The sequence below is a fragment of the Notolabrus celidotus genome, chromosome 2 (genome assembly GCF_009762535.1).
Source record: "Notolabrus celidotus isolate fNotCel1 chromosome 2, fNotCel1.pri, whole genome shotgun sequence".
Lineage (NCBI taxonomy): Eukaryota > Metazoa > Chordata > Actinopteri > Labriformes > Labridae > Notolabrus > Notolabrus celidotus.
The window spans coordinates 805,190-833,183 of NC_048273.1; the positions used below are offsets into that span (position 1 = coordinate 805,190).

Here is a 27,994-nt window from a genome sequence, read left to right on the forward strand (position 1 = left end):
AACGGTCTGCAGCAGAACGGTCTGCAGCAGGACGGTCTGCAGCAGTACGGTCTGCATGAGGATGGTCTGCATCAGGACGGTCTGCAGCAGGACGGTCTGCATCAGGACGGTCTGCAGCAGGACGGTCTGCATCAGGACGGTCTGCATCAGGACGGTCTGCATCAGGATGGTCTGCAGCAGGACGGTCTGCATCAGGACAGTCTGCAGCAGGACGGTCTGCATCAGGACGGTCTGCAGCAGAACGGTCTGCATGAGGATGGTCTGCATCAGGACGGTCTGCAGCAGAACGGTCTGCATGAGGACGGTCTGCAGCAGGACGGTCTGCATCAGGACGGTCTGCAGCAGAACGGTCTGCATGAGGATGGTCTGCATCAGGACGGTCTGCATGAGGATGGTCTGCAGCAGGACGGTCTGCAGCAGGACGGTCTGCATGAGGAGGTTCTGCATCAGGACGGTCTGCATGAGGATGGTCTGCAACAGGACGGTCTGCAGCAGAACGGTCTGCATCAGGACGGTCTGCAGCAGAACGGTCTGCATGAGGATGGTCTGCATCAGGACGGTCTGCATCAGGACGGTCTGCAGCAGAACGGTCTGCATGAGGATGGTCTGCATCAGGACGGTCTGCATGAGGATGGTCTGCATCAGGACGGTCTGCAGCAGGACGGTCTGCAGCAGGACGGTCTGCAGCAGAACGGTCTGCAGCAGGACGGTCTGCAGCAGGACGGTCTGCAGCAGGACGGTCTGCAGCAGGGCGGTCTGCATCAGGGCTCAGTCATTCCTCAGGTTTTCTTTGCAGTCCATGACTCAGAAATGTGAAACTTTATGAAGTGATGGTTGTTCAGTGATTTTCCAGGTCAGCTGTAAAGTGTTTACCAGACAAAGAGCGAGCTAAGTGCTAACTTTGGCTTCAGAGCGCGCTCTGTAAACACGGCCGGCTTATACAACTGTCACCTGCCGTACTCCGCGTGTTGTTGCTCTAAGCCTCCGGCGTCCGGCGGCTTCGCCTCGGCTGTACCTGCTGACCTTTTTGGGAAAGCAGCTCAGGTCTTTGCTCAGGCTTGTACCCTGGCTTAGTCAAAACCCTGGAACAGAAGAGACTTCCGCCCTTTCCCGGCTCTCACCTCCAGCTATTGGCATCAGAGTTTGAAGCGCTCGGCACACTCTGGGATTTATGGCCTACTGGAGCGAGAGGAGGAGGAGGAGGAGGAGGAGGAGGAGGAGGAGGAGAGCGCTCGTTCAGAAAGGAAGAAAAACACTTTTCAGATTATTGTACGTGCACCAAGAAAAACAGGAGACGACTTTTACAGACTTTCAGAGCAGACTGCATAACCCAACGTACAAATCTTTCAAGAGTATCTGCAGTTGTTGCTTTCTGACTGCAGCAGTTTTTCTCTCCCTCTGCTCTGAGGCCTCTCTCCCTCTCTCCCTCTGCTCTGAGGCCTCTCTCCCTCTGCTCTGAGGCCTCTCTCCCTCTCTCCCTCTCTCCCTCTGCTCTGAGGCCTCTCTCCCTCCACTCTGAGGCCTCTCTCCCTCTCTCCCTCTCTCCCTCTCTCCCTCTCTCCCTCTCTCCCTCTGCTCTGAGGCCTCTCTCCCTCCACTCTGAGGCCTCTCTCCCTCTCTCCCTCTCTCCCTCCGCTCTGAGGCCTCTCTCTCTCTCTCCCTCCGCTCTGAGGCCTCTCTCCCTCCACTCTGAGGCCTCTCTCCCTCTCTCCCTCTCTCCCTCTCTCCCTCCACTCTGAGGCCTCTCTCCCTCCGCTCTGAGGCCTCTCTCCTTCTCTCCCTCTCTCCCTCTCTCCCTCTCTCCCTCTCTCCCTCCACTCTGAGGCCTCTCTCCCTCCACTCTGAGGCCTCTCTCCCTCTCTCCCTCTCTCCCTCCACTCTGAGGCCTCTCTCCCTCCACTCTGAGGCCTCTCTCCCTCTCTCCCTCTCTCCCTCCGCTCTGAGGCCTCTCTCCTTCTCTCCCTCTCTCCCTCTCTCCCTCTCTCCCTCCACTCTGAGGCCTCTCTCCCTCTCTCCCTCTCTCCCTCTCTCCCTCTCTCCCTCCACTCTGAGGCCTCTCTCCCTCCGCTCTGAGGCCTCTCTCCTTCTCTCCCTCTCTCCCTCTCTCCCTCTCTCCCTCTCTCCCTCCACTCTGAGGCCTCTCTCCCTCCACTCTGAGGCCTCTCTCCCTCTCTCCCTCCACTCTGAGGCCTCTCTCCCTCCACTCTGAGGCCTCTCTCCCTCTCTCCCTCTCTCCCTCCGCTCTGAGGCCTCTCTCCTTCTCTCCCTCTCTCCCTCTCTCCCTCTCTCCCTCCACTCTGAGGCCTCTCTCCCTCCACTCTGAGGCCTCTCTCCCTCTCTCCCTCTCTCCCTCCGCTCTGAGGCCTCTCTCCCTCTGTCCCTCCACTCTGAGGCCTCTCTCCCTCCACTCTGAGGCCTCTCTCCCTCTCTCTCTCCCTCCGCTCTGAGGCCTCTCTCCCTCCACTCTGAGACCTCTCTCCCTCTCTCTCTCCCTCCGCTCTGAGGCCTCTCTCCCTCCACTCTGAGACCTCTCTCCCTCTCTCTCTCCCTCCACTCTGAGGCCTCTCTCCCTCTCTCCCTCTCTCCCTCCGCTCTGAGGCCTCTCTCCTTCTCTCCCTCTCTCCCTCTCTCCCTCTCTCCCTCTCTCCCTCCACTCTGAGGCCTCTCTCCCTCCACTCTGAGGCCTCTCTCCCTCTCTCCCTCTCTCCCTCCGCTCTGAGGCCTCTCTCCCTCTGTCCCTCCACTCTGAGGCCTCTCTCCCTCCACTCTGAGGCCTCTCTCCCTCTCTCTCTCCCTCCGCTCTGAGGCCTCTCTCCCTCCACTCTGAGACCTCTCTCCCTCCCTCTCTCCCTCCACTCTGAGGCCTCTCTCCTGCCTGCTGCTCTATCTCTCAGGAGCATCACAGTCTGACTTCTGTCCTCCTGAAGAGGAGCGAGAGAGGATCAGTGTTTACAGAGCGGCCCACCCAAGGAACCAAACCGACCTGATGAGAGCTGCGCTGTTTTGATTTGAGTGACACCTAAAGAATGGACGTTTCAGGAGGGGGGGGACCGAAATCAAGCAAGACGGACAGAAAAGGAGAGAAGGGAAGAGAGAGAGAGAGAGAGAAAAATGGAGGAGGATAAGAAAGAAAGGAACATTCCCAAGTTGCCCCGGTTAATTGCACAGGATTGGAACCAGATGCACGGCCGCAGTGACGTTATCTGAGCAGACCTTGAAAGTCCTTCTGGTTTGAGGGGAAGGGGGGTAGAGGAAGACTTGAGGAGGACGGTGATGGATAGATGAAGGGATGACAAAGAGAGGAAAGAGGGGAGATCAGCGCTGTGGCATGAGAGGCAAAATAACAGATAATGAGAGTCGGGTTAGTGACTGTTAGAAAGATCCACGGCCAGGAAACTGAGTCCAAGCGTGTGAGGTCACCGTCCAACTGAACGCTCTGAGATCGATTCATGAGGACGTTTGATTCATGAGGACGTCTGATTCATGAGGACGTTTGATTCATGAGGACGTCTGATTCATGAGGACGTTTGATTCATGAGGACGTTTGATTCATGAGGACGTTTGATTCATGAGGACGTTTGATTCATGAGGACGTTTGATTCATGAGGACGTTTGATTCATGAGGACGTTTGATTCATGAGGACGTTTGATTCATGAGGACGTTTGATTCATGAGGACGTTTGATTCATGAGGACGTTTGATTCATGAGGACGTTTGATTCATGAGGACGATTGATTTATGAGGACGTTTGATTCATGAGGACGTTTGATTCATGAGGACGTTTGATTCATGAGGACGTTTGATTCATGAGGACGTTTGATTCATGAGGACGTTTGATTCATGAGGACGTTTGATTCATGAGGACGTTTGATTCATGAGGACGTTTGATTTATGAGGACGTTTGATTCATGAGGACGTTTGATTCATGAGGACGTTTGATTCATGAGGACGTTTGATTCATGAGGACGTTTGATTTAAGAACGTTGTATTAATCTGAGGTGGAGACGTCAGATATCAACACTCCTCCTGTGGGATCAGATTAAGTCCTCATCCTGAAGGGGTCCTCCTGGTTAATTGAAACGTCTCTCTAATAAAGTCATGACAGCAAATTAAGTTTGAACCATTTTTGGGGTGGAGGTGAATGAAGATGAGCGGTGTATGATAATATCTGTATGCTGTGTCAATGACACTGGCTCTAGTAAACACTGAAAATTAAAGATTAAATTTTTTAAATGTTGAGTTTATTTTCATGTAGTCACTGTTAATGAATCTGAATCCTGAATGTGTACAAACTAAACTCTGTGTTGATTTATCTGAATGTATCACCCGGCTCTCTTACTGATCCTACCGTTGAGTAAGATGCTGGATTCTGATTGGTCTAAACGCCTTGACAGCGGTTATTAACTTTCACTAACATGAGCAACACCAGAGACAAACTGATCACACGTCATGTCAAATCAATCCACAGAAAAACTGTGAACATAAATCATTTAGATCAATAAAATCATCTTTAATAAAGTTTCTATCTGAAGTTAGTAGAACTTCCTGCTCACCATACATTATCTTATTTTATATAGTTCACAAACTGGACTCAATGAGGGGTTCTTCAAGTATTATCAACTCTCTCTCTCACACACACACACACACACACACACACACACACACACACACACAGAGACAGTCACATTAAACACACCGCTGCAGCCTGACTCCAGAGTTACCTTTGAGCCTGACCTTTACCCATTAAAAGGTTTTTGGTTCAGTTTCTAAGGGGAGCCACCTCGTGTGAAAGGCTTGTGTGATTTGTGATTAGTGGGTGGATCTTGGAGTGCCGGGGCCCCGGGGCCCTCGCTCTTATAATTACTCTCCTTCCCTGGGGAGAGACCCTCGAGTGACAGCGTAGTAGCTCCCATTTTTACCGGGTCAGACTCGGCGATTGAGCACATCCTGTACCCTGCCAGTGGCCCTTTCCTTTTAAAGAACCATTCCCAGGGACCCTGGGACACAGGGACCAGCTCCACATTACCAGCAGGCACCTGTTCCTCCAACCTACTTTGAGCTGGGAGGCCATCTCCACCAGGCCGCTTTTAAATAACCATCAATGTGAGTTAATCTGGAGGCTCACATGAACTCAGTCTTTAACAATCCTCTGGGAGAGAAACTCAGAGTCCTTTCCTCAATGAAGGAAACATGCTTCATGTTTCACCAAATGTGTTGAAATATTCAGATTTTAAAAAATGACAAAAAGAAGAAAATGTAGAGCACAATAATAAATCTCTCCGTCAGCAGAAACCATAAACAGATGGGATTCCTTTAGCACTGCAGGCTTTGGTAATCCACATAAACACAGTGTTCTACTGCAGAGCATGTCTCAGCAATGATTACAACAAGAGGCTTTATAATGGAGATAATCACAGGACACTAAAACAACAAGAAGAGGATCCTGCAGTGAGAGAGTTCAGATCAGCAGACTGCCAACAGAGAAAATACATGGCAGTAAATCAGTGTCATCAGATTTGGATTTATTTTGCATTGTAATTATGTATCTGAATTATTTTGTCATTGAGTTTAAGTCTTCAAATTAATGAAGCATAACTCCTGTCTGAGTATCACATCACATGACCTCTGGAGAGTGACTTCATTGGCTGGTGGTTGAGATGATGGATTACATTCCTCCTCTGTAAATCAGCTGTTTACATTTTTTAACACGGAATTTTGACTTTGAATTTTGGACGTGGAAAATGAGCACTTACATTTTTATACATTGAATTTTTTTAATATATTTTTTTAAGTTATATTTTGGGCTTTTTGCCGTTAGTGGATAGGACAGCTGGGGAGAGAAAGGAAATGTGACGAGGACTGTAGCCTCTGTATGTGGGGCGCTTAGACTGCCAGGCCACCAGCGCCCCATACATTGAATTTTTGACTGAATTTGTAAACATTGAAAACTAAAAGTGAAAAACACTTTGAAGACTTAATGTATCCTTCAGCTGAACGTGTCAGTGTTTGTGGAGTTTACACAGCTGTTGAAACACAGAGGGAGTTCCTGGGAATGCAAACTAGTTTAGTTTTTATTAAGATTTCAAAATATCCTCATCAGATATTTAATGATGGTCTAAAGACGTTTATGAGGGATGCATCCGGCTGAGAATCTCCAGTTAACAGGGTCGCCGTTTAAACCAAAACACCGTCCGATCTCTGCGATCACGGCTTTTTGAGTTGAAAAGGATTTTAAAGCCGTGTTGAAACGTCTTTGCTACTCGCGCTTATCTCCTCTCACGTGTTTCTTTCCATGTTTTTAACCGCGGGCGCAACATTTTCACTTTTTTTCATGTTTTTCTGGTTTTTGAGCACAATTTCAAATTGAGGAAAACTTTTTTCGACAGGCTCCATGTCAACTTTTTTTTCAACTTTTTTTTGTTAAATTTGTTTTGTCAAATTTAATTTTTTTCAAAACAAAATGTACATTTTTTTTTTTCAATTTTTAAAATTTTCAATAAAAAATTCAATTTTTTTTGTCAAATTTTTTTTTTTTCAAAAAAAAAAATGTGTCAATTTTTTTTGTCAATTCATTTTGTCAAACAATTTTTTTTGTTTTGTTTTTTTTGCCAAAATAATTTGAAAAAAAAAAATGGAACATTTTTGCTACTCGCGCTTATCTCCTCTCACGTGTTGATTCAGTGAATCCATCTGTGATGAAATATAGCACCATCTAAAACAGACCAGCTGAGTCTCTTCATGCTAACAGGCTAACTGTTGTGTTGATTCATCCATCCATCCATCCATCTTCTTCCGCTTATCCGGGTCCAGGTCTCGGGGGCAGCAGCCTCAGCAGGGAAGCCCAGACACTCCTCTCCCCGGCCACTTCCACCAGCTCTTCTGGGAGGATACCGAGGCGCTCCCAGGCCAGCTGAGAGACATAGTCTCGCCAGCGTGTCCTGGGCCTTCCCCGTGGCCTCCTCCCAGTCGGACATGCCCGAAACACCTCCCCAGGGAGACGCCCGGGAGGCATCCTGACCAGATGCCCGAACCACCTCATCTGGCTCCTCTCGATCCGGAGGAGCAGCGGCTCTACTTTGAGCCTCTCCCGGATGTCTGAGCTCCTGACCCTATCTCTAAGTCTGAGCCCAGACACCCTGCGGAGAAAGCTCATTTCGGCCGCTTGTATTCGCGATCTCGTTCTTTCGGTCACTACCCACAGCTCGTGACCATAGGTGAGGGTCGGAACGTAGATTGACCGGTAAATTGAGAGCTTTGCCTTCTGGCTCAGCTCTCTCTTCACCACGACAGACCGGTACAGCGCCCGCATCACTGCAGACGCCGCCCCGATCCGTCTGTCAATCTCCCGCTCCCTTTTCCCCTCACTCGTGAACAAGACCCCGAGATACTTGAACTCCTCCACCTGGGGCAAAGACTCCCCTCCGACCCGGAGAGGGCAGGCCACCCTTTTGTTGTGTGTTGATTCATTCGTTGCTTTGTCCATGATGTTAACTCAGGCGCAAAATTTTCCCTTTTTTTCAAGTTTTCTGCTTTTGGAGCAAAATTTTAAATTTGAGGAAAATATTTTTTTTCGACAGGATCCGGGTCAACTTTTTTTTGTCAACTTTTTTTTGTCAACTTTTTTTTGTCAAAATGTTTTTGTTAAAACATTTTTTGTTAATTTTTTTTTGTCAAAATTTTTGTTGTCAATTTTTTTTTTTGTCAACATTTTTTTGTCAAATTTTTTTTGTTCAAATTTTTTTTGTGAAGTGAATCCATCTGTGATGACATCTAAAACAGACCAGCTGAGTCTCTTCATGCTAACAGGCTAACTGTTGTGTTGCTCAGAATGATACCTGCCTGTCCGTCTGCTTCTATGGTGTCATCTGTGATGAATGGCATTCCTCTTTGTTTTAAAATTCAGATACATAATTTCACTGCAAAAACAATTCAGTGCTATAAATTGAAAGGCTTAAAAAATTCAAAATCTGATGAGACTGATTTACTTCCATAAAAATAAAACTTATAGATAACCTTTTATAAAATCCTGGTCTGTTTCCTCCTTGATTCTCTTTAAATGAAACACATCACAGACAGGATCCATGCTGCAGCTCAGGAAACCATCATAACTTCATGCTCTAATGAACATGAGAAGGATCTGTTTAATTCAGATTTATATTAGAACACACAAAGCCTCAGCCGGGCCTCAGCAGCGTTTTAGAATCATTACATTTGGCCCGTTTCAGGGGGGCGCGCCGTAATTGCTCCAAAACCGTTCTGCAGTGGAGGTCCTTGGGAGACCGGCTCTCTTTGTAGTCTCTGTGTTTTCCAGGCAGTTTAATTAATCACACACATTTCCAGTCCTTAATCCCTTTCAGCCAATGACGCGGGGAGAGATAAATACGAGTCTGATTGGAGGGATCTTTGGGTTTGTTCAGCGAGGTGAAGGCTAATCAAGACGGAGTTCAGAGTTGAACAATCGTCTCTGGCTGCAGATTCAGAAGGTCAAACAAAATCACTCTGAGGAATGGTCGTGTGAGCCGAGGTGATTTGATTTCTTACAGCAGAGCTCCGTTTACCTCCTGACCTCCTGTTCTTAATGTTCCTGTCAAACTCTCCTGAAGCAGCAGGACTCTGCATGGAGTCATATCATGATATGTGTGCAGGTTAGTATGACTGCACCGTTACATCAAATGGGAAGTTATTGATGTCTTATGCATTATTAAATCTCCTGTAACTCAGCATGAAATGTTTCTTTAATGTTGAACTGTAATGATGTGAGCTGGAGTTTAAAAGGTCTGATGAAAACTTCCTGAACATGGTTTACAGAAACCAGCGTCTGGACTCTGAGCGATAATCTGAATCTGACGTGTGAGGAGAGAGGAGGATGAGGGAGGGCGGGCTTCTCTTGGCAGAAACCAGCAAACAGGAAAACAACAAAGAGGGATATTTACTCATGAGTGTGTGAAGTAGAGAACACGTTCTGACGCTGGATAAATCATCTTTTAAATCATCTCTTGAAAAGCACAAACAGATTTTGTAGTTTCACACGTTCTGGCCGAGTCTGGACGTCCTTTGAGGCCTGAGCGCCACTTCTCATCATCCTTTCAAAGTAAAACTTCCCCCCTCTCTCTCTCTGTGTCCAGCACTCACAGCCGCTCATGCACAAGTTTCCAAACTGGCACTTGTTCCTCATGAGGAAACTTAAGAGTGATCAAAAGAAGGAAGTAAATTGGAGTCGGTTTAGTTGGATGATGCAAGAAGGGCGAGATGAAGGTGAAGTAACGAGTCCGCCGCTCCTCGTTTTACAGGATTTAAATATTCTATCTTCCTTTTTATTCCTCATCAGGATCACATTTAAGATCAGAAGTAAGAACGTGTTTTAAAGCTGCTGATTGTCTTTTCTTTCATTTCTAAGAATAACACTGAGTCTGTGTGATCACATGTCTTTAAACATGAAGGCTCCCTGCTCTCTGCCGGTCCCTGCAGACCCGTCACACACTCAGACTGAGAGACACCGTGTGGCTTCTTTAGCATCATTTGTCTCTTGAATGCCCACGCAGGCTGACAGCATAGACTTAACCTCAGGAGCTGGTGTCAGGCTGCTGCTCTTAATTCATGTCTGAGAGGAAGCGTCTCCCTGAGAGAGCGGTCCCTGTCCTCTGACGATACGCAGACACCAGAGGCCGGTTAGACCGAGCGGCACGTCTGGAGGCTTCTTTTAATGGGCTGTCAATAACCTTCATCATATATGTGCTGCTGGACATTTGAAGACATGTCCCTCAGAGCGGGGAGCTGTACCAGAGGGACAGAAGGGGGCGGGGCATCTGGAGGCGTGATGGGAAAAGGACGCTGACGCCGTTTGATGTTTACAACAGAACCAAGATGGCCGACAGGGCAGAGTCTGACGCTCTGATGACAGATTTTAACGTCTGTGCAAGAGGACATTCTCACAGCATGAATTAAGGAGTTAATTAAATATGAAGGAGTGAATTCTCCTGATTTTGACCTGCAGGATCCTCACGTCTCACCTGGCTGCTCACCGGAGCTCACAGGAAGAAGTCTGGATGAGTTCAGGGTGTAAAGAATCAGCTGATGGCGTTCTCACATTAAGCTCAACCTGAACATGTGGGGAAACTTCCAGCTTCCTGTAGTTCATGTGACGACAGCACGACTCTGTTTGTGTAACATGAGGCATTATAAATGTGACAAATACTAATGTTCCATCCATCCATTATCTGGACCGCTTATCCCGTTAGGGGTCACAGGGGGGTGGAGCCTATCCTAGCTGGATTCAGGTGGAAGGTAGGGTTCACCCTGGACAGGTCGCCAACCAATCACAGGGCAAACACAGAGAGACAGACAACCAGTCACACCTACAGGCAATTTAAAGTGACCAACCAACCTGGTGAGGATGTTTCTGGACTGTGGGAGGAAGCTGGAGGACCCGGAGAGAACCCAGGCATCCACGGGGAGAACATGCAGACTCCACACAGAAAGGAAACCTGACCTGCCAGGGATTCAAACCAGGAATGGTGAGTGGATTTCAGAAGTCCCCAAGTCCCCTCCTCCCCCACCAGTGAACACCCAGGGAACAGACATTGAGATTGTGAAATCTTACAAGTACCTGGGTGTTCACCTGAACAATAAACTGGACTGGTCTGACAACTCAAATGTGCTTTACAAGAAGGGACAAAGCAGACTCTTTCTGCTCAGGAGACTCAGGTCTTTTGGTGTGGAGGGGGTTCTTCTGAAGTCCTTCTTTGACTCTGTGGTGGTCTTCTAGCTGTGAGGCAACAGCACTACCCACTGCAGCACCGTGCAGCCCACTAATACCAGTACTGATCCTAAAGGTGTTTGATAAAGGCTGGTCTAAAGGTGTTTAATGTGACTTCATTGTCTCACATAAGAGGAACGATGTTTTTGTAACTCTAGGAAACTTTCCTCTGGTCCAGGCGTCTGAGGACAGATCAGTTTTAACATTCACACTGTTTGATGCTGTTTATCCAACTTTTATTCAACATGAAATAAGGTTGTGTAAAGTGAGCAGCACAGAAGGATCTGAAGCTTCATTTTATGCTGAGATGTTTGACGCTTGAAATTTTCAAAGGCAGATTTTTCCATTTCAGCCCTTAAGAGCAGATTGACTCACAAATCTCTCTGCCTCTCCCTCAGCAGATGTTTGGAGCGCTTGATGTTTCATGGCTCGGCCGTGCAGCAACTGACTGCAGCACATAACCTACTTTATTCACACCGCTCTGTCACGGCACACTGGCTCCCTATTGGCTGATCACCATGGCTGTCAGGGGGGGAGGGCTTACCTGGTCAACACCGATGGAATTTAGGAAGTGAGGAGCTAATTAGAGAGTCAGAACAAGACAGAGAGGCCAAGAGACCAGCAGCTGATTGGAGAGCTGGCGGAGAAGAGAAGATTGTTGCCGAAGCTCCCCTTATCTGTTTTTGTTTGAGTTTTATCTGCGTCTCTAGGTGAACTGATGTCGGAGACATGGATGCATTTGGACCAAGAGTCCCGGGGTCTTTTAGCCCCCAGAACTACTTCCCCCTGAACTAAAAGGTTCCTGTGCCCCCATTGTTGTCTGCGATTCGACCGCTCACACACCGCTGCTCTCACACACCGCTCACACACTGCCGCTCACACACCGCCGCTCACACACCGCCGCTCACACACCGCCGCTCTCACACACCACTCACACACCGCCGCTCACACACCGCCGCTCACACACCGCTGCTCACACACCGCCGCTCACACACCGCTCACACACCGCTCACACACTGCTCACACACCGCTGCTCTCACACACCGCTCACACACCGCTGCTCTCACACACCGCTCACACACCGCTGCTCTCACACACCGCTCACACACCGCTCACCCACCGCTGCTCTCACACACCGCTCACACACCGCGCTCACACACCGCGCTCACACACCGCGCTCACACACCGCGCTCACACACCGCGCTCACACACCGCGCTCACACACTGCTCACACACCGCCGTTCACACACCGCCGCTCACACACCGCCGCTCACACACCGCCGCTCACACACCGCTCACACACCGCTCACACACCGCTGCTCTCACACACCGCTCACACACCGCTCACACACCGCTTTCAGACCTGTTTGAGTGGCCAACGAATAAATAAGAACTTGTGTTCCTGAAAATATTTGTACAAAGGTGTTCACACTTTGTTCATACAAATGTCAAAGAAAAGCAGAGACATTTTTGAAGATATTCAGAGTAATCATGATATCTAAAAGTATGCCAGGTGCTCTTGAGTTACACAATGCATGGTGGATCCTTAACTTTTAAAACTTTGCATCAGTCTCTGATTGATTTGGCATCCATTTTTCAAACTGTCCTTTAATTTCAAGCTCAACTTGGTTTAAAAAGAGTTTTAGATTCTCTGCTCCTGCAGCCTGGAACCTGCTGCTGGAGAGCCTGGGTCTGAGGAACTGGTCTCTTTAAAGGTTTTTAAAAGGAGACTGAAGGCGTTTGAGGAACATGCATCAGCTTGTAGAAGCTTTGACTGATGATGCCTGTTCTGAAATTCATGATATGTTGTCATCTCTTAGATTTCTGTGTTGTTTGTCTGTAACTTTGTCGGAGCGTGTTGCTGCTGATCTCAGCCAGGACACTCTTGTAAAGGAGATTTTTAATCTCAATGAGGTTTTCCTGGTTAAATAAAACAAATAAAAACAACTGAGCCAGTTACAGTGTGTGAAAGATGTTTTATTGATTGATTCATGATTGATTTATTGCATTCTGATTAACTGAAAATAAATTATGATCAAGATTTGTTTTAATCCAAAAGAGAAAGATTAAAGTTTCCACAACTAAAATGTAAAACATGTTGTAGTTTTTCAGCTGAGATTCATCCATATCAAACAGGAAGTAGCCGACTATAACCTCCATCAGAGATCCTCTGCAGGCCTCCTGTCTGAGCTCACAGTATTTAGATCATGTTCTCCTGCAGAACTCTGCAAACAGCCTCTCTCTCTGAATACTCTTCTCCTCTTCCTCACCAGGGAATCAAATCTCATCATTAAACTCTAACATTTATCCTTCACTAAGCTTTTACATACCTTACTTTTCATATGCATTCCCATTGGGTAATAACAACATCTGTTTCCTCTCTCCAGCACCGAGTCCCATCAGACGCTCCCTGAAGCCGAGAGCCCACCACCCAGAAAACATCTCCTCTCCGTGCACGCAGTGAGCCGTTCAACCTGAAGCCCGCTTACTTTCTCAAACTTTGAAGCTGAGAGAACTTTAGTGTGAGAGTCTGGTAGAAACCCAGAATCCTTCATCTGCAGTGAGTCTCTCTGAACAGTGAAACCTGTGCTGCATGTGAACGCTGGCACAGAGAGGGCCTTATTTTCCTGAGAGGAGAGGGGGGAGGAGAGAGAACCTGGGAGTGAAGCAAAGCTAAAGCACACAGTAGTAGGTCAGAGGTCCAGGAGGAGTGATGAATGAGCAAATAAATATGTGTCCAGGATCCGGGCCTCATCCAGCTGCATACCGCTCCACATTCCTCTATCAGAGATCATTCCTCACGACAGGGATCCTACAGAAACATCGCAGGTCTGCTCCCAGCTTGGAACAGATCCATAAAAACCCAGGCATGACATGCTCTGCTGTAACTCCACACGGCGTGTTTCACTCTAACAACATGTTACCTTCTGTTTTCTGCTGCGAGTGAGTTCAGTACGATCCAGAACGAGCTCAGCGCCTCTTTGTGCTCGTCTCATGTGTCTCTCAGGATTCAGGTTTGACATCTCCAACGCAGCCTGAGTGTCGGTCTACACTTACAGTAGCTGCTGGTTTATTTGTGGCCTGTTTGAGTCAGGACACGGTTTTACAGCAGCTCATCTGTCATGAAGTGTTTCTGCCCCGAACAACCTCTCAGATTCCACCTGTTGTGGGATCAGATCTGTAGCTGAGGGCGCTCTGGGAGAGGGGGCGCTTTAGGAGAGGGGGCCCTTTAGGAGAGGGTGCCCTCTGTTGAGAAACTAATGCAGTCTACTTATGTTTGTTATTTTTACCATAAATACCTAGATTTAACATTAATATATTATACTCTACAATGTATTCTTTCTTTGATAAAATACTAGATTATTATTAAATGATCAAGTAAACATTATTCTTCAAACAATAAGACCCTGTTGTTAAAGTGCTTGTAAATATTGATAGAGCATGATGCTGATTTGCATAAAAAAGAATGTAATGCTGGACTCTTCTCCTACAGAGCCACTCTGTTGTAGTCCGTGCAGAATGTGGTTTTGCTGAAATCTGTAAGGTCTTCCTGAAGACCTCATGGTCTGGATGGCAGCATGTGTTCCTCCTAAACCTGTAGATATAGTTCAGCATTAATGGAGCCTTCACAGATGTGGAAGCTACCCATGCCATGGACTCTGATGATCCCCATACCATCAGGGACACTGGCTTTGACCTGTGAGCTGATAACAAGCCGGGTGGTCCCTCTCCTCTTTAGAGCGGAGGACACAGCGTCCAGGATTTCATCAGACCACAGGACAGTTTTCCCTTCAGTCCATCTTGAATGGAACCAGAGAAGTCTTGTGGTTCTGGATCAGGTTTATATCTGGTTTCCTCTTTGCATGGTTCAGTTTCAACCTTCATTGTGGATGTAACAGGCTGGGTACACAGACAATGGTTTCTGGAGGTATTTTTGAGCCCATGCAGTGAGTTCCACTACAGAGTCATGTCTGTTTCATGCACTTGTGTTGTCTTTGCAGTATTTTTATTTTAAAATAGACTTCAATTGATTTCTACACCATCAAAATCTGTCTTTATCAACATTTCACAGCATCACATCTTCTCAGTATCTGGTCTGTAGGTCTATAATTTAAAATAAAGGAGCCTGAAGTAAAGTGATGATTTATTCTTGTAACATCTCTTAACTCCACCCGGCTCTGTTTCTCTCTCTCACACTCGCCCTCACATGAAGGCAGCGTGAGTTACAGCAGGACGGCTGACCGAGCAGCCGCCCGTCTTCAAACATACGGAGCGGGTTAAAGCTGCCACGATGACAAACACCCACTGAGGTGGCCTTCAGCACATTACAGAGTCCCTATGAGCTCCTGAGAGGCCGTTCAGCAGTTACCCTCCACCTCTGAGCTTCCTGTAGTCCGGGGTCGAGCAGAGAGCTGCCCTCTCCGCTGTAGATCAATATGAGGCAGTGAATAACAGGAGAGGACCGAGTCCTGGTTCCATATGGTGTTTCATCACTCCTGACATCGCTTCAAATGGAGAGTCTTTGCCAAGACGGAGAGCTGGCAGCTCCTGTCGGCGAGCAGCATGGAGTCTGTGTAACATTAAACATGCCTGGATGGACTAAGCTGGGACTCGTGTGCCAGAGACCGCATACAGGACTCTGAGGACCTTTAATGGCCTCATCAGCACCCAGCATACAGAGACAGGGAGGGGGTCACAGTGTCCCTCATGTGGCTTCAAACGGCCGGTCTGCTAATCCGTCTTTCATTTATGGATCTGGTGTTGGAGGAAAAACCTGGTCAGAGTCCGGTCAGTCCTAACCTGGCACTCTGCGGTCCGTCACAGCCTGCCAGAGTCCACATGGGTGCTAATGTAGGTGAGGAGGTGCCTGAAGAGGACTGGGCAGATTCACCTGCCAAGAGATTATCAGATCATCTGAAGCGTTTTACAGATTCATAAAGAGGTGAGAAACGTGGGCGCAGAGACACGGAGGACTCATACGACCTGCGTCTACAGGCTGTCCTCAGACCTGAAACTCAGACCTGAAACTCAGACCTGAAACTCAGACCTGAAACTCAGACCTGAAACTCAGACCTGAAAACTCAGACCTGAAACTCAGACCTGAAACTCAGACCTGAAACTCAGACCTGAAACTCAGACCTGAAACTCAGACCTGAAACTCAGACCTGAAACTCAGACCTGAAACTCAGACCTGAAAACTCAGACCTGAAACTCAGACCTGAAACTCAGACCTGAAACTTAGACTCAGAGGGGACTCTGTGGAGGAACAGTTAGGGCCCCTGAACTACCCAGGGTCTAAATTTAGTTCAGGGGTAGATAATCTCCCCCCTAGAAAGCCCCTGTTAGGGGGGTAGTCCTTTTCAAAGGTCCCGGGACTTTCAGGGGGCGGGGCCTGCAATGCTGAAGGTGTCTGATTGGTAGATTAACCTCAGTGTTTTTATTCCTCCCTCCGTCCACAATAACATCACACACATCTGTGATTCTCTTGATTTCTCTTTCTTTCATTAGTTTTTATTTGTTCTATCTTGTTTGTATGTGTGTGTACTTTTCAAAAGAAGAAGCTGTGATTCTCTTGATTTAGCAGCTTGTAACAGTAGTCTTCTCTCAGCCCACCGTGAATGCGTCTCTCCTCCCGGTGTTCCGCTTTTAAAAGTGACCCTGTAAACTGGAGACCTTCAGCTGAACGTGTCAGTGTTTGTGGAGTTTACACAGCTGTTGAAACACAGAGGGAGTTCCTGGGAATGCAAACTAGTTTAGTTTTTATTAAGATTTCAAATATCCTCATCAGATATTTAATGATGGTCTAAAGACGTTTATGAGGGATGCATCCGGCTGAGAGTCTCCAGTTAACAGGGTCGCCGTTTAAACCAAAAACAACCGTCAGATCTCTGCGATCACGGCTTTTTGAGTTCAAAAGGATTTTAAAGCCGTGTTGAAACGTCTTTGCTACTCGCGCTTATCTCCTCTCACGTGTTGATTCATTCTTTGCTTTTTACATGTTTATAACAGCAGGCGCAGGTTTTTCTGCTTTTGGAGCAAAATTTCAAATTTGAAGAAAATTAAATTTTTTCGACAGGCTCTGGATCAACTTTTTTGTCAATTTTTTTTTGTCAATTTTTTTTTGTCAATTTTTTTAAAAAAAAATTTAAAAAAAAAAAAAAAAAAAAAAAAAAAAAAATCAGATTTTTGTTAGTAAAAATTTTTTTATTAAAAATTTTTTTGTGTTTTTTTTTTTTGTGTAAATTTTCTTACTGTCAAATTTTTTTTGTCCATTTTCTGTGATGAATGGCATTCGTCTTTGTTTTACTGCCCTCTACTGGTCTGGTGGTGTAGTGTCAAAGGATTTTAAAGCCGTGTTGAAACGTCTTTGCTACTCGCGCTTATCTCCTCTCACGTGTTGATTCAGTGAATCCATCTGTGATGAAATATAGCACCATCTAAAACAGACCAGCTGAGTCTCTTCATGCTAACAGGCTAACTGTTGTGTTGATTCATTCTTTGCTTTTTACATGTTTTTAACTGCAGGCCCAAAATTTTCACATCTTTTCATGTTTTTCTGCTTTTAGAGCACAATTTCAAATTTGAGGAAAATTTATTTTTTTGACAGGCTCCGGGTCAACTTTTTTGTCAATTCTTTTTTTTTCAATTTTTTGTCAAATTTGTTTTGTCAAAAAAAATATTCAAAATGTTTTTTTTTTTTCAAAAAAAATTAAAAATGTTTTTTTTGAAAAAAAAATTAAAAATGTTTTTTAAAAAAAAAAAAATCAAAATGATTATATTTTTTTTTTGTCAAAATTTTTTTTCCACTTTTATTTTTTTCAACTTTTTTTCAAAAAGATTTTAAAGGCGTGTTGAAACGTCTTTGCTACTCGCGCTTATCTCCTCTCACGTGTTGATTCAGTGAATCCATCTGTGATGAAATATAGCACCATCTAAAACAGACCAGCTGATTCTCTTCATGCTAACAGGCTAACTGTTGTGTTGCTCAGAATGATACCTGCCTGTCCGTCTGCTTCCATGGTGTCATCTGTGATGAATGGCATTCCTCTTTGTGTTACTGCCCTCTACTGGTCTGGTGGTGTAGTGCATTTACTTTTTTTCCTCCATACGTCACTGGCCTGATTTACACAATCTACCCGGGACTTCAGCCCACGGTCCAAACACAGACAACAATGGGGGACCAGGAACCTTTTAGTTCAGGGGGAAGTAGTTCTGGGGACTAGAAGACCCCGGGACTCTTTGTCCAAATGCACCTTTAGAGTTAGAGGTGTATCAGGTCTCACGTTTGGATAGTTAACCGTTCTGGAGTCGTTCGAGAGCAGACAGACGTAGTTATTTTGATTCATGTTGAAAATGAGAAAGCTCAGCCACCACATGTTCGTCTCCTTGCAGACACATGTGCTAAATGAAAAATGAAAGTTGAATTAAAGACGTGAAGCTCTGAGCAGGTGATTTACTGGAAGAGAGAGCAAGGAAGTGAAGAGGATATCCATAACATGGGTCTCTGAGCTGTAAAAATACATAACGTATACTTTCTATTTTACACATCCAGCTGAGGTTACCCCCCCCCCTGAAGTAATGCACACTGAGACGCTCTTTAAAGTGCAGACCAGGATATTAGACTCCATGAAGGACACGAATATCCAGCTGCATTAAACACAACAAGGACTTCATTTTCACCTGAAAGGATCCCCTTCATCAGTCACAGTCCTTTCAGTCAGTTATTTATTATTTAGAGTGTTTGGTTTCATTTGTATGAAACTGTAAGTGTTTTGTGAACCTGATGTGGATACCTTCAGTTTGAACCTCTTCCTCATGCAGTCGTGTTACGTTTGTCACTTTTACATAACTCTCTTCAAACGTTCTGATGGATTCAATCTGCGTCACCACAACGCCGGCATCCACAGTCCTTCTCTCAGTCCATATCTCAGCTCTGATTGAAACTCAAATTAATTCTGCAGCACTTTGAAAACTTCTGCAACGTCACACCCAGCAAATGGAAGTGTGCAGATGAAGATGCTGTCTGAGATTATTGATAGAAATCATTATTTAAACATGCCGCACAACAAAAGTGCCGAGTCAAACATTCCTGCGTCAGCAGATTGTTCGGATAACGTCGGAGGAGAAAGTTCTTTCTGTTCAGAGAGCGAGGATCTTCGGCGAGGAGGAGGAGGGGACGTGCAAAGCCTTTGACTTTTAAAGAAACGAGATGTTTCTAATATGAGCTCCTGTTTTATTTAAGGCAGCATCGTGCTATGCTAAGTAGCTCCCTGCTTATTCTGTAAAGCCTGAGAAGAAATATGATTCTCCAAACCTCCTTTCTCCACCAATTCTCCTCAAGAATAGAATCCTGAATACTTAAATATGAGATCAATTTGTTGCGGGCTAACTGGAGTGTGTGTTTCTGGCAGCGGGTTTAGTGGGTGGCAGGCTCACAGGAGGAGGAGAAGAAATGGGCGAGTATTTTGGTCTTGGACGGCGCAGCAGTAGTTAGGAAGCAGCTTGGAGAAGCCGGCTCTCGCTGCAGTAATGAACTGGGACCTTTTTTCTGCTTTTCATTTGCTGGAGAGATTCTGCTGCCAATTTGGTGGAGCCTGTGGGAGGCAGCTCCTCTTTTTTTTTTTACTTTTCTTCCCTCCATCTCAAAGTGAAATCACCTGGGATGTAATTAATTAATTAGAATCAGTGCGCCGAGCTGCAGGGTGGGGGTGCCGGGGTGCAGGGCTGCAGGGTGGGGGTGCCGGGCTGCAGGGCTGCAGTGTGGGGGTGCAGGGCTGCAGGGTGGGGGCGCCGGGCACATGTGTTTCTGGTGCTGCGCTGTGGTCGATGTGTTCCGGGTGATTGGGATTAATAACAAGGGGCCAATTTGAACTGGGAATCAGGGCTCTTAATAGACATCAGGGGATATATGGGGGGAAGGAGTGGGGGTGCAGGGGCGCACAGACCCCCCAGCCGCTGAAACAAAGAGCCCTTTGTGATTGAGGCGCATTACTGTATGCACTTTACTTTGTGGCTGCGGTAATCATACAACTCAATTACAGCATCAGGCTTTTATTTTGAAAAGGTAGAAACACAGAGAGGATGTTCCAGTGAGCAGAGAGGTCACCGTCTCCATCCTGAAAACCTTTCTGTATATTTGATTTGATAGAAAGCCTCGACTGAATTCTCCACGGTGTGAACTCGACCTGAGAGAAGGTGGAGAGCGCTCAGGGCTACAGCACCTTATCAAAATGCTAATACGCTTTATCACAGCTCTGCGGCGCTCTGCGGCGGCGTGACCTACACGCTGGGATTGTCAAATCTTTTCATAAGAGGAGTTTTCCTTCAGGAGGAGAGAGCGGACACACACTTAACATCTGCTTCAACAAACGCTCCATCAAGTGCTCTGAAATCCTAAAATTGCTTCTCTTTGGCGACACAATCAGAGGGTCTGCGGTCGGAGGGTTGATGGTACGGCGAGGAGATGAGCTCCAGCGAGGATCAGATGTGATGAAGTCACGGAGAGAGAGAGTTAAACCTCTTTCTTCTTTTATCCTCACTGTACAGGTTTTATAAAAGCTGCAGAGGAGAGCTGCTCTCTGAACAAACACTATGTATTTATAGGAAAGGTTAAGCTGTATGAAAACACAGCTGACAGGAGAGGAACACTATCGGCATGCATATAACAAGAGGAACACAAAGTGTGCATCAGAGGAGAGGCTGCAGAGAAACACATCCAGAGGAGAGGCTGCAGAGGAACACAACCAGAGGAGAGGCTGCAGAGGAACACAACCAGAGGAGAGGCTGCAGAGAAACACAACCAGAGGAGAGGCTGCAGAGGAACACAACCAGAGGAGAGGCTGCAGAGAAACACAATCAGAGGAGAGGCTGCAGAGGAACACAACCAGAGGAGAGGCTGCAGAGAAACACAACCAGAGGAGAGGCTGCAGAGGAACACAACCAGAGGAGAGGCTGCAGAGAAACACAATCAGAGGAGAGGCTGCAGAGGAACACAACCAGAGGAGAGGCTGCAGAGAAACACAACCAGAGGAGAGGCTGCAGAGAAACACAACCAGGGGAGAGGCTGCAGTGAAACACAACCAGAGGAGAGGCTGCAGAGGAACACAACCAGAGGAGAGGCTGCAGAGGAACACAACCAGAGGAGAGGCTGCAGAGGAACACAACCAGAGGAGAGGCTGCAGAGAAACACAACCAGAGGAGAGGCTGCAGAGGAACAGAACCAGAGGAGAGGCTGCAGAGGAACACAACCAGAGGAGAGGCTGCAGAGAAACACAACCAGAGGAGAGGCTGCAGAGGAACACAACCAGAGGATAGGCTGCAGAGGAACACAATCAGAGGAGAGGCTGCAGAGGAACACAATCAGAGGAGAGGCTGCAGAGAAACACAACCAGAGGAGAGGCTGCAGAGGAACACAACCAGAGGAGAGGCTGCAGAGGAACACAACCAGAGGAGAGGCTGCAGAGGAACACAACCAGAGGAGAGGCTGCAGAGGAACACAACCAGAGGAGAGGCTGCAGAGGAACACAACAAGGGGAGAGGCTGCAGAGGAACACAACCAGAGGAGAGGCTGCAGAGGAACACAACAAGGGGAGGCTGCAGAGAAACACAACCAGAGGAGAGGCTGCAGAGGAACACAACCAGAGGAGAGGCTGCAGAGGAACACAACCAGAGGAGAGGCTGCAGAGAAACACAACCAGAGGAGAGGCTGCAGAGAAACACAACCAGAGGAGAGGCTGCAGAGAAACACAACCAGAGGAGAGGCTGCAGAGAAACACAACCAGAGGAGAGGCTGCAGAGGAACACAACCAGAGGAGAGGCTGCAGAGAAACACAACCAGAGGAGAGGCTGCAGAGAAACACAACCAGAGGAGAGGCTGCAGAGAAACACAACCAGAGGAGAGGCTGCAGAGAAACACAACCAGAGGACCCTAACTGAATCCAGATACAAACTAACAAACTGTCTCCAACTTTCACTCAGGAGCAAAAATCTGACTTTACATTTAAATGAAAGAATGATTATTGTTATCGCCTGATATGAAATATTTTATGGTGATATCATCTTTTGAATATTTCTCCCAGCTCTAGTTAACGCTCCACAAAGAGAGATATCAGCGTGACGCAGCAGGTCGGGGGAACCCGTGGACTAACTCTGTAAACAGATCCACCTTCAGCCCTGTGAGCCTGAGCTCGCTCCTCTCTGTGCCCACCTCAGCTCCCCGGCTGCAGGAGAAGGTGCTTCCTTTAAAACATCACAAACTCAAACATGTAGAAGCTTTCAGAGAGTCCCTTTATCATAGCGCTCTGTATGTTTGTTCTGATCCACGTGACTCTGCAGAGTGCTCTCTGTAACAGAAATACACATAAAACAGAGCAGTGTAATAAAGCTGGGCCCTCCTGCTCACATCCTGCTCACATCCTGCTCACATCCAGCTCACATCCAGCTCACATCCTGCTCACATCCAGCTCACATCCAGCTCACATCCTGCTCACATCCAGCTCACATCCAGCTCACATCCAGCTCACATCCAGCTCACATCCAGCTCACATCCTGCTCACATCCAGCTCACATCCTGCTCACATCCTGCTCACGTCCAGCTCACGTCCAGCTCACCTCCAGCTCACGTCCAGCTCACGTCCAGCTCACATCCAGCTCACATCCTGCTCACATCCAGCTCACATCCAGCTCACATCCAGCTCACATCCAGCTCACATCCAGCTCACATCCAGCTCACATCCAGCTCACATCCAGCTCACATCCTGCTCACATCCAGCTCACATCCTGCTCACATCCAGCTCACATCCTGCTCACATCCTGCTCACATCCAGCTCACATCCAGCTCACATCCAGCTCACATCCAGCTCACATCCAGCTCACATCCAGCTCACATCCTGCTCACATCCAGCTCACATCCATGCTCACATCCAGCTCACATCCAGCTCACATCCAGCTCACATCCTGCTCACATCCAGCTCACATCCAGCTCACATCCAGCTCACATCCAGCTTACATCCAGCTCACATCCAGCTCACATCCAGCTCACATCCAGCTCACATCCAGCTCACATCCAGCTCACATCCAGCTCACATCCTGCTCACATCCAGCTCACATCCAGCTCACATCCAGCTCACATCCAGCTCACATCCAGCTCCCACACATCACCCTCTGCCTGGGTGGAAGAGTGAGTCTGAAGGGCTCTTCATCTTCCTCTGTGTTGGTCTATGCATGGACCAGAGTCCTGCATGATTCACGGCGGATGGCGCGGCGCGGCGGCTGACATTACCAAGATTTGAATGTGCTGTGCGTGAGATTGCTTTAAGGTTGTAAAAGAGATCAAAGCACAGGAGAGGATATGAACCTGGAGCTGCTGCACATTGTTACCCAGCAGAGAGTGGGAAGCATGGAGAGGCCCGGATAATAGATCCCCTACAGACCGGGATGGATGCACCGTTAAAAGAGTCCTCGCTGCTTTTAAAAGCTCAGATTGTGAACAGTTCAGAACAGTTTCCTGTTTTATTCTGAGACAGACGACAAGAAGGAGACGCTGCTGCACATTTCATCAGACTGAGCATCAACTTCATGCTTCAGCTTTCAGCTCAGAGGCTTTCTGTCCCTTTGATACAAACAGTTCATGAAACGAGTGTACAGACTGAGACAGACTGAGACAGACTGAGACAGACTAAAACAGACTGAGACAGACTGAGACAGACTGAGACAGACTGAGACAGACTGAGACAGACTGAACAGACTGAGACAGACTGAAACAGACTGAGACAGACTGAAACAGACTGAAACAGACTGAAACAGACTGAGACAGACTGAGACAGACTGAGACAGACTGAGACAGACTGAGACAGACTGAGACAGACTGAAACAGACTGAGACAGACTGAGACAGACTGAAACAGACTGAAACAGACTGAGACAGACTGAGACAGACTGAGACAGACTGAGACAGACTGAAACAGACTGAGACAGACTGAAACAGACTGAAACAGACTGAAACAGACTGAGACAGACTGAAACAGACTGAAACAGACTGAGACAGACTGAGACAGACTGAAACAGACTGAGACAGACTGAAACAGACTGAAACAGACTGAGACAGACTGAGACAGACTGAAACAGACTGAAACAGACTAAAACAGACTGAGACAGACTGAGACAGACTGACACAGACTGAAACAGACTGAAACAGACTGAAACAGACTGAGACAGATTGAGACAGACTGAGACAGACTGAAACAGACTGAAACAGACTGAGACAGAATGAAACAGACTGAGACAGACTGAGACAGACTGAGACAGACTGAGACAGACTGAAACAGACTGAGACAGACTGAAACAGACTGAAACAGACTGAGACAGACTGAAACAGACTGAGACAGACTGAGACAGACTGAGACAGACTGAGACAGACTGAAACAGACTGAGACAGACTGAGACAGACTGAGACAGATTGAAACAGACTGAGACAGACTGAGACAGACTGAAACAGACTGAAACAGACTGAGACAGACTGAGACAGACTGAAACAGACTGAGACAGACTGAAACAGACTGAGAACAGACTGAGACAGACTGAGACAGACTGAGACAGACTGAAACAGACTGAAACAGACTGAGACAGACTGAGACAGACTGAAACAGACTGAGACAGACTGAGACAGACTGAAACAGACTGAGACAGACTGAGACAGACTGAGACAGACTGAGACAGACTGAAACAGACTGAAACAGACTGAAACAGACTGAGACAGACTGAAACAGACTGAGACAGACTGAGACAGACTGAGACAGACTGAAACAGACTGAAACAGACTGAGACAGACTGAAACAGACTGAAACAGACTGAAACAGACTGAAACAGACTGAGACAGACTGAGACAGACTGAGACAGACTGAAACAGACTGAGACAGACTGAGACAGACTGAGACAGACTGAGACAGACTAAAACAGACTGAAACAGACTGAGACAGACTGAAACATGGAGGAGAGACACATTATTTATCTGAGAGCTGGATTTGAACGATGATGATGAGATCCTGCTGTAACTCCATGAATTTCCTCCTTGGGGGACGAATAAAGGAGGATCTTATGTTATCTTATCTGAAGTGTGCACGCTCAGTAAAGATCTGAATGTTTGTTGCAGTTGATGAAGAGTTCCCTCACACACTCGATGGCACCAGCTGACACAGAGAGGTGTGGCACATGTTGTGAAATTACACACTCCTTTAAATCCCCGGCTGTAATTATTGATGAAGATAAGTACAGGGTTTATATTCAGGAGGTTTCAGGGTGAGGAGCAGACCTGGTTCTGCAGTGTGGAGGTTTATTTTGCAGGAGCTTCTGCAGTGTTATTGTTTTCTTGCGGCGGCTCTCAAAGGAGCCGTTTTATTTGTTGAAGCTCCAACACTTGACAGACACAACTGTGAGGAGGAGCAGATTAACCTTCCCAGACCCCTGAATCCAAACCTCTCTCCGTCTGCCTGCCTCCCGTCACTCTCCTCTTCCTCCTCTCCCTCTTTGATTTTCCCACCGTCTAATTTCTCTCTCATCCAGACTCCTTCTTCCTCTCTCATCTCACGCGTCCTCGCGCCGACTCCTCGGGTCTCACGCTGTCATACCTCACCACAAATGAGCAGTCTGGATGTGCTCACAGCCAGCGAGCGAGGAGCCCACATGGGAACCCCTTTCACACTGCACCACAACAGGGTCCTAATTAGCCCAGAATCCAGCAGCTGGAGGAGCGAGTCTGCACAGCTCCCCGGTCCTCCATCCGGCTCTGTTTGTCTGGATGAGAACAGGTTAATTACATCCAGTTCAACCCTGGACTCTCACCTCCTCCTGCTTCCTCTGTTTTCACCTGAAAGTTTGTTTTTGTCGACTTTTCTCACAGTAATGTTGGTCTGAATCTCTGCCTCTCTGCCTCTCTGCCTCTCTGCCTCTCTGCCTCTCTACCTCTCTGTCTCTCTGTCTCTCTGCCTCTCTGCCTCTCTGCCTCTCTGCCTCTCTACCTCTCTGCCTCTCTGCCTCTCTACCTCTCTACCTCTCTGCCTCTCTGCCTCTCTGCCTCTCTGCCTCTCTACCTCTCTGCAGCTCTGCCTCTCTGCCTCTCTGCCTCTCTGCAGCTCTGCCTCCCTGCCTCTCTGCCTCTCTGCCTCTCTGTCTCTCTGCCTCTCTGCCTCTCTGCCTCTCTGCAGCTCTGCCTCCCTGCCTCTCTGTCTCTCTGCCTCTCTGCCTCTCTGCCTCTCTACCTCTCTGCCTCTCTGCAGCTCTTCCTCTCTGCCTCTCTGCCTCTCTGCAGCTCTGCCTCTCTGCCTCTCTGCCTCTCTGCAGCTCTGCCTCTCTGCCTCTCTGCAGCTCTGCCTCTCTGCCTCTCTGCAGCTCTGCCTCTCTGCCTCTCTGCCTCTCTGCAGCTCTGCCTCTCTTCCTCTCTGCCTCTCTGCCTCTCTCACACATGAACTGATGAAGTCAACAACAACGTTAGATATTTAAAGTTCCCACACGTTCATTAATCAGAATGACCACACGGACCGTAAATCTCCCGCTGAGTCGACTCTGTGTTTGGAGTTGTCATTCTGTAACTGAGGAACTGAAACGCTGCGGTTTAGAGACTTCTTGTTGATGAGACGTCTGACAGCTGACTTCAACACGGCCCACAGAAGAGGAATCTTGTTTACCAAATTTACACCAACATTAAATAAAGATCCAGCTTATAAAGAACTCAGGGAATTAAAGAGTCAGGTCCAGAACAACACAAACACAACAAACAACCAAAGACATGTAGTGGGAACATGTGATTCTCAGCTGATCTAAAGAGATTACACTTATTATATAACACTTGTTTTTTATGATATGGCATAACTTTGAGCACAAAAAAACATGTCATGTGTTAAAAATTGTGGCACAAATATAACACTATAGACTGACTGTCCTGGAGTCCACGAGTGTTCACCATGTTGTTTAAAAAGAGATGAAAACTGCTCTGAGATCTAAATCTGTGCAGGCCCGGTGGTGGATCATCAGAGCTGGTTTTAGAGAGGACCCTGGACCCCTCACAGGTCCTGGAAGTGATCAGGAGCAGTAGGAGGACCTGGCCTTCTTCACAGCTTCATGATCAGAGGACAGCAGAGCGCTCGCTTTCTCAAGTCACTCATGCGATCTGTCCATTCCTGTTTGACTCTCTCTGATTCTTCTCTTCCATTTTAAGTTGCTTTAATGTGTCTTAATTTGAAAGAGCATCAGACTCCAGCTCTGAGAAATACATCTTAAATCCTCAGTTTGATCAGAAGCTCTTTCTCATGAGAGGAAGAATCTGAAAAGCCATCATGGAGGCAGAAACAGAAGTGTAGTCACAGCAGGAGGCGGAGGAGAGAGACCTGGAGAGAAACAGCTCTGTGGTCAGAAACAGAAGATTCTGCAGAGTTCAGCAGTTTGAAGAATAAGACCTGCAGGAGGAACAATGTCAAAGGTACGCTCTCTCAGGTGAATCAGGGCCGCACCTGACTACAGATTCAGGAAGTATGAGAGGAGAGAGGGAACAGAGGAAAGTATCAGTCTGTGTCAGAGAGGACATCAGAGTAAGAACTAAAGGATGGAGAGGAAGATCGTTTACCTTCCTTTAACTCTCTGATGTGATGAACACTTCACAGCATGAGGAGCTCTTTCAGAAACATCTTCATGAATTAGAATTCATAACCAACGCTCTGCAGGAAATCACTTCATTATCCTGCTTTGACAACATTAATACACTTCAGGTCTCAGAAAATATTCAGCATGTTTACATAGTGTATGATTTCACCTCTTCCTGTTGACCATGTGGTGAAATGTTTGTTTCCTCTAGTTCACCTTTAAAGGAACACCTCCCTGAGAGCTGGGTGTAACATGAGACCACGTGATGTTTGTGATGTTTGATCCACGGGAGAGAAAAATGGAAACAAAATGTGCGTTTGGAGTGATTTCTTAACGCTCATGGATGAATTGATTACATGCCTCATAGAAACCTTTAAGGGATTCACGTTGGAGTCTTGTCTTGCAGCGCTGCACGACCTTCCTCGACCTTAGTATCCATGGTAACTGTAGTAAACACCAGTCCTCTCTTTCTACTCTTTCAAGCTCAGAGTTTAACATCCTCTCCCAGAGATGTAAATACGGGTCGCTCGCCCTCAAACAGTCGATCAGAGGCCAAAGATGAGCTTGTCTAATTGGAGCGACGACACAGAAACCAGCCAGATACTGA

General features: G+C 47.2%; 1 pseudogene; it reads right to left on the bottom strand.

Moving 5' to 3' along the window:
• Positions 1-25,334, bottom strand: part of LOC117828304 — a 25,703-nt pseudogene extending 369 nt beyond the window's left edge.
• Positions 25,335-27,994: the final 2,660 nt, after the last annotated feature.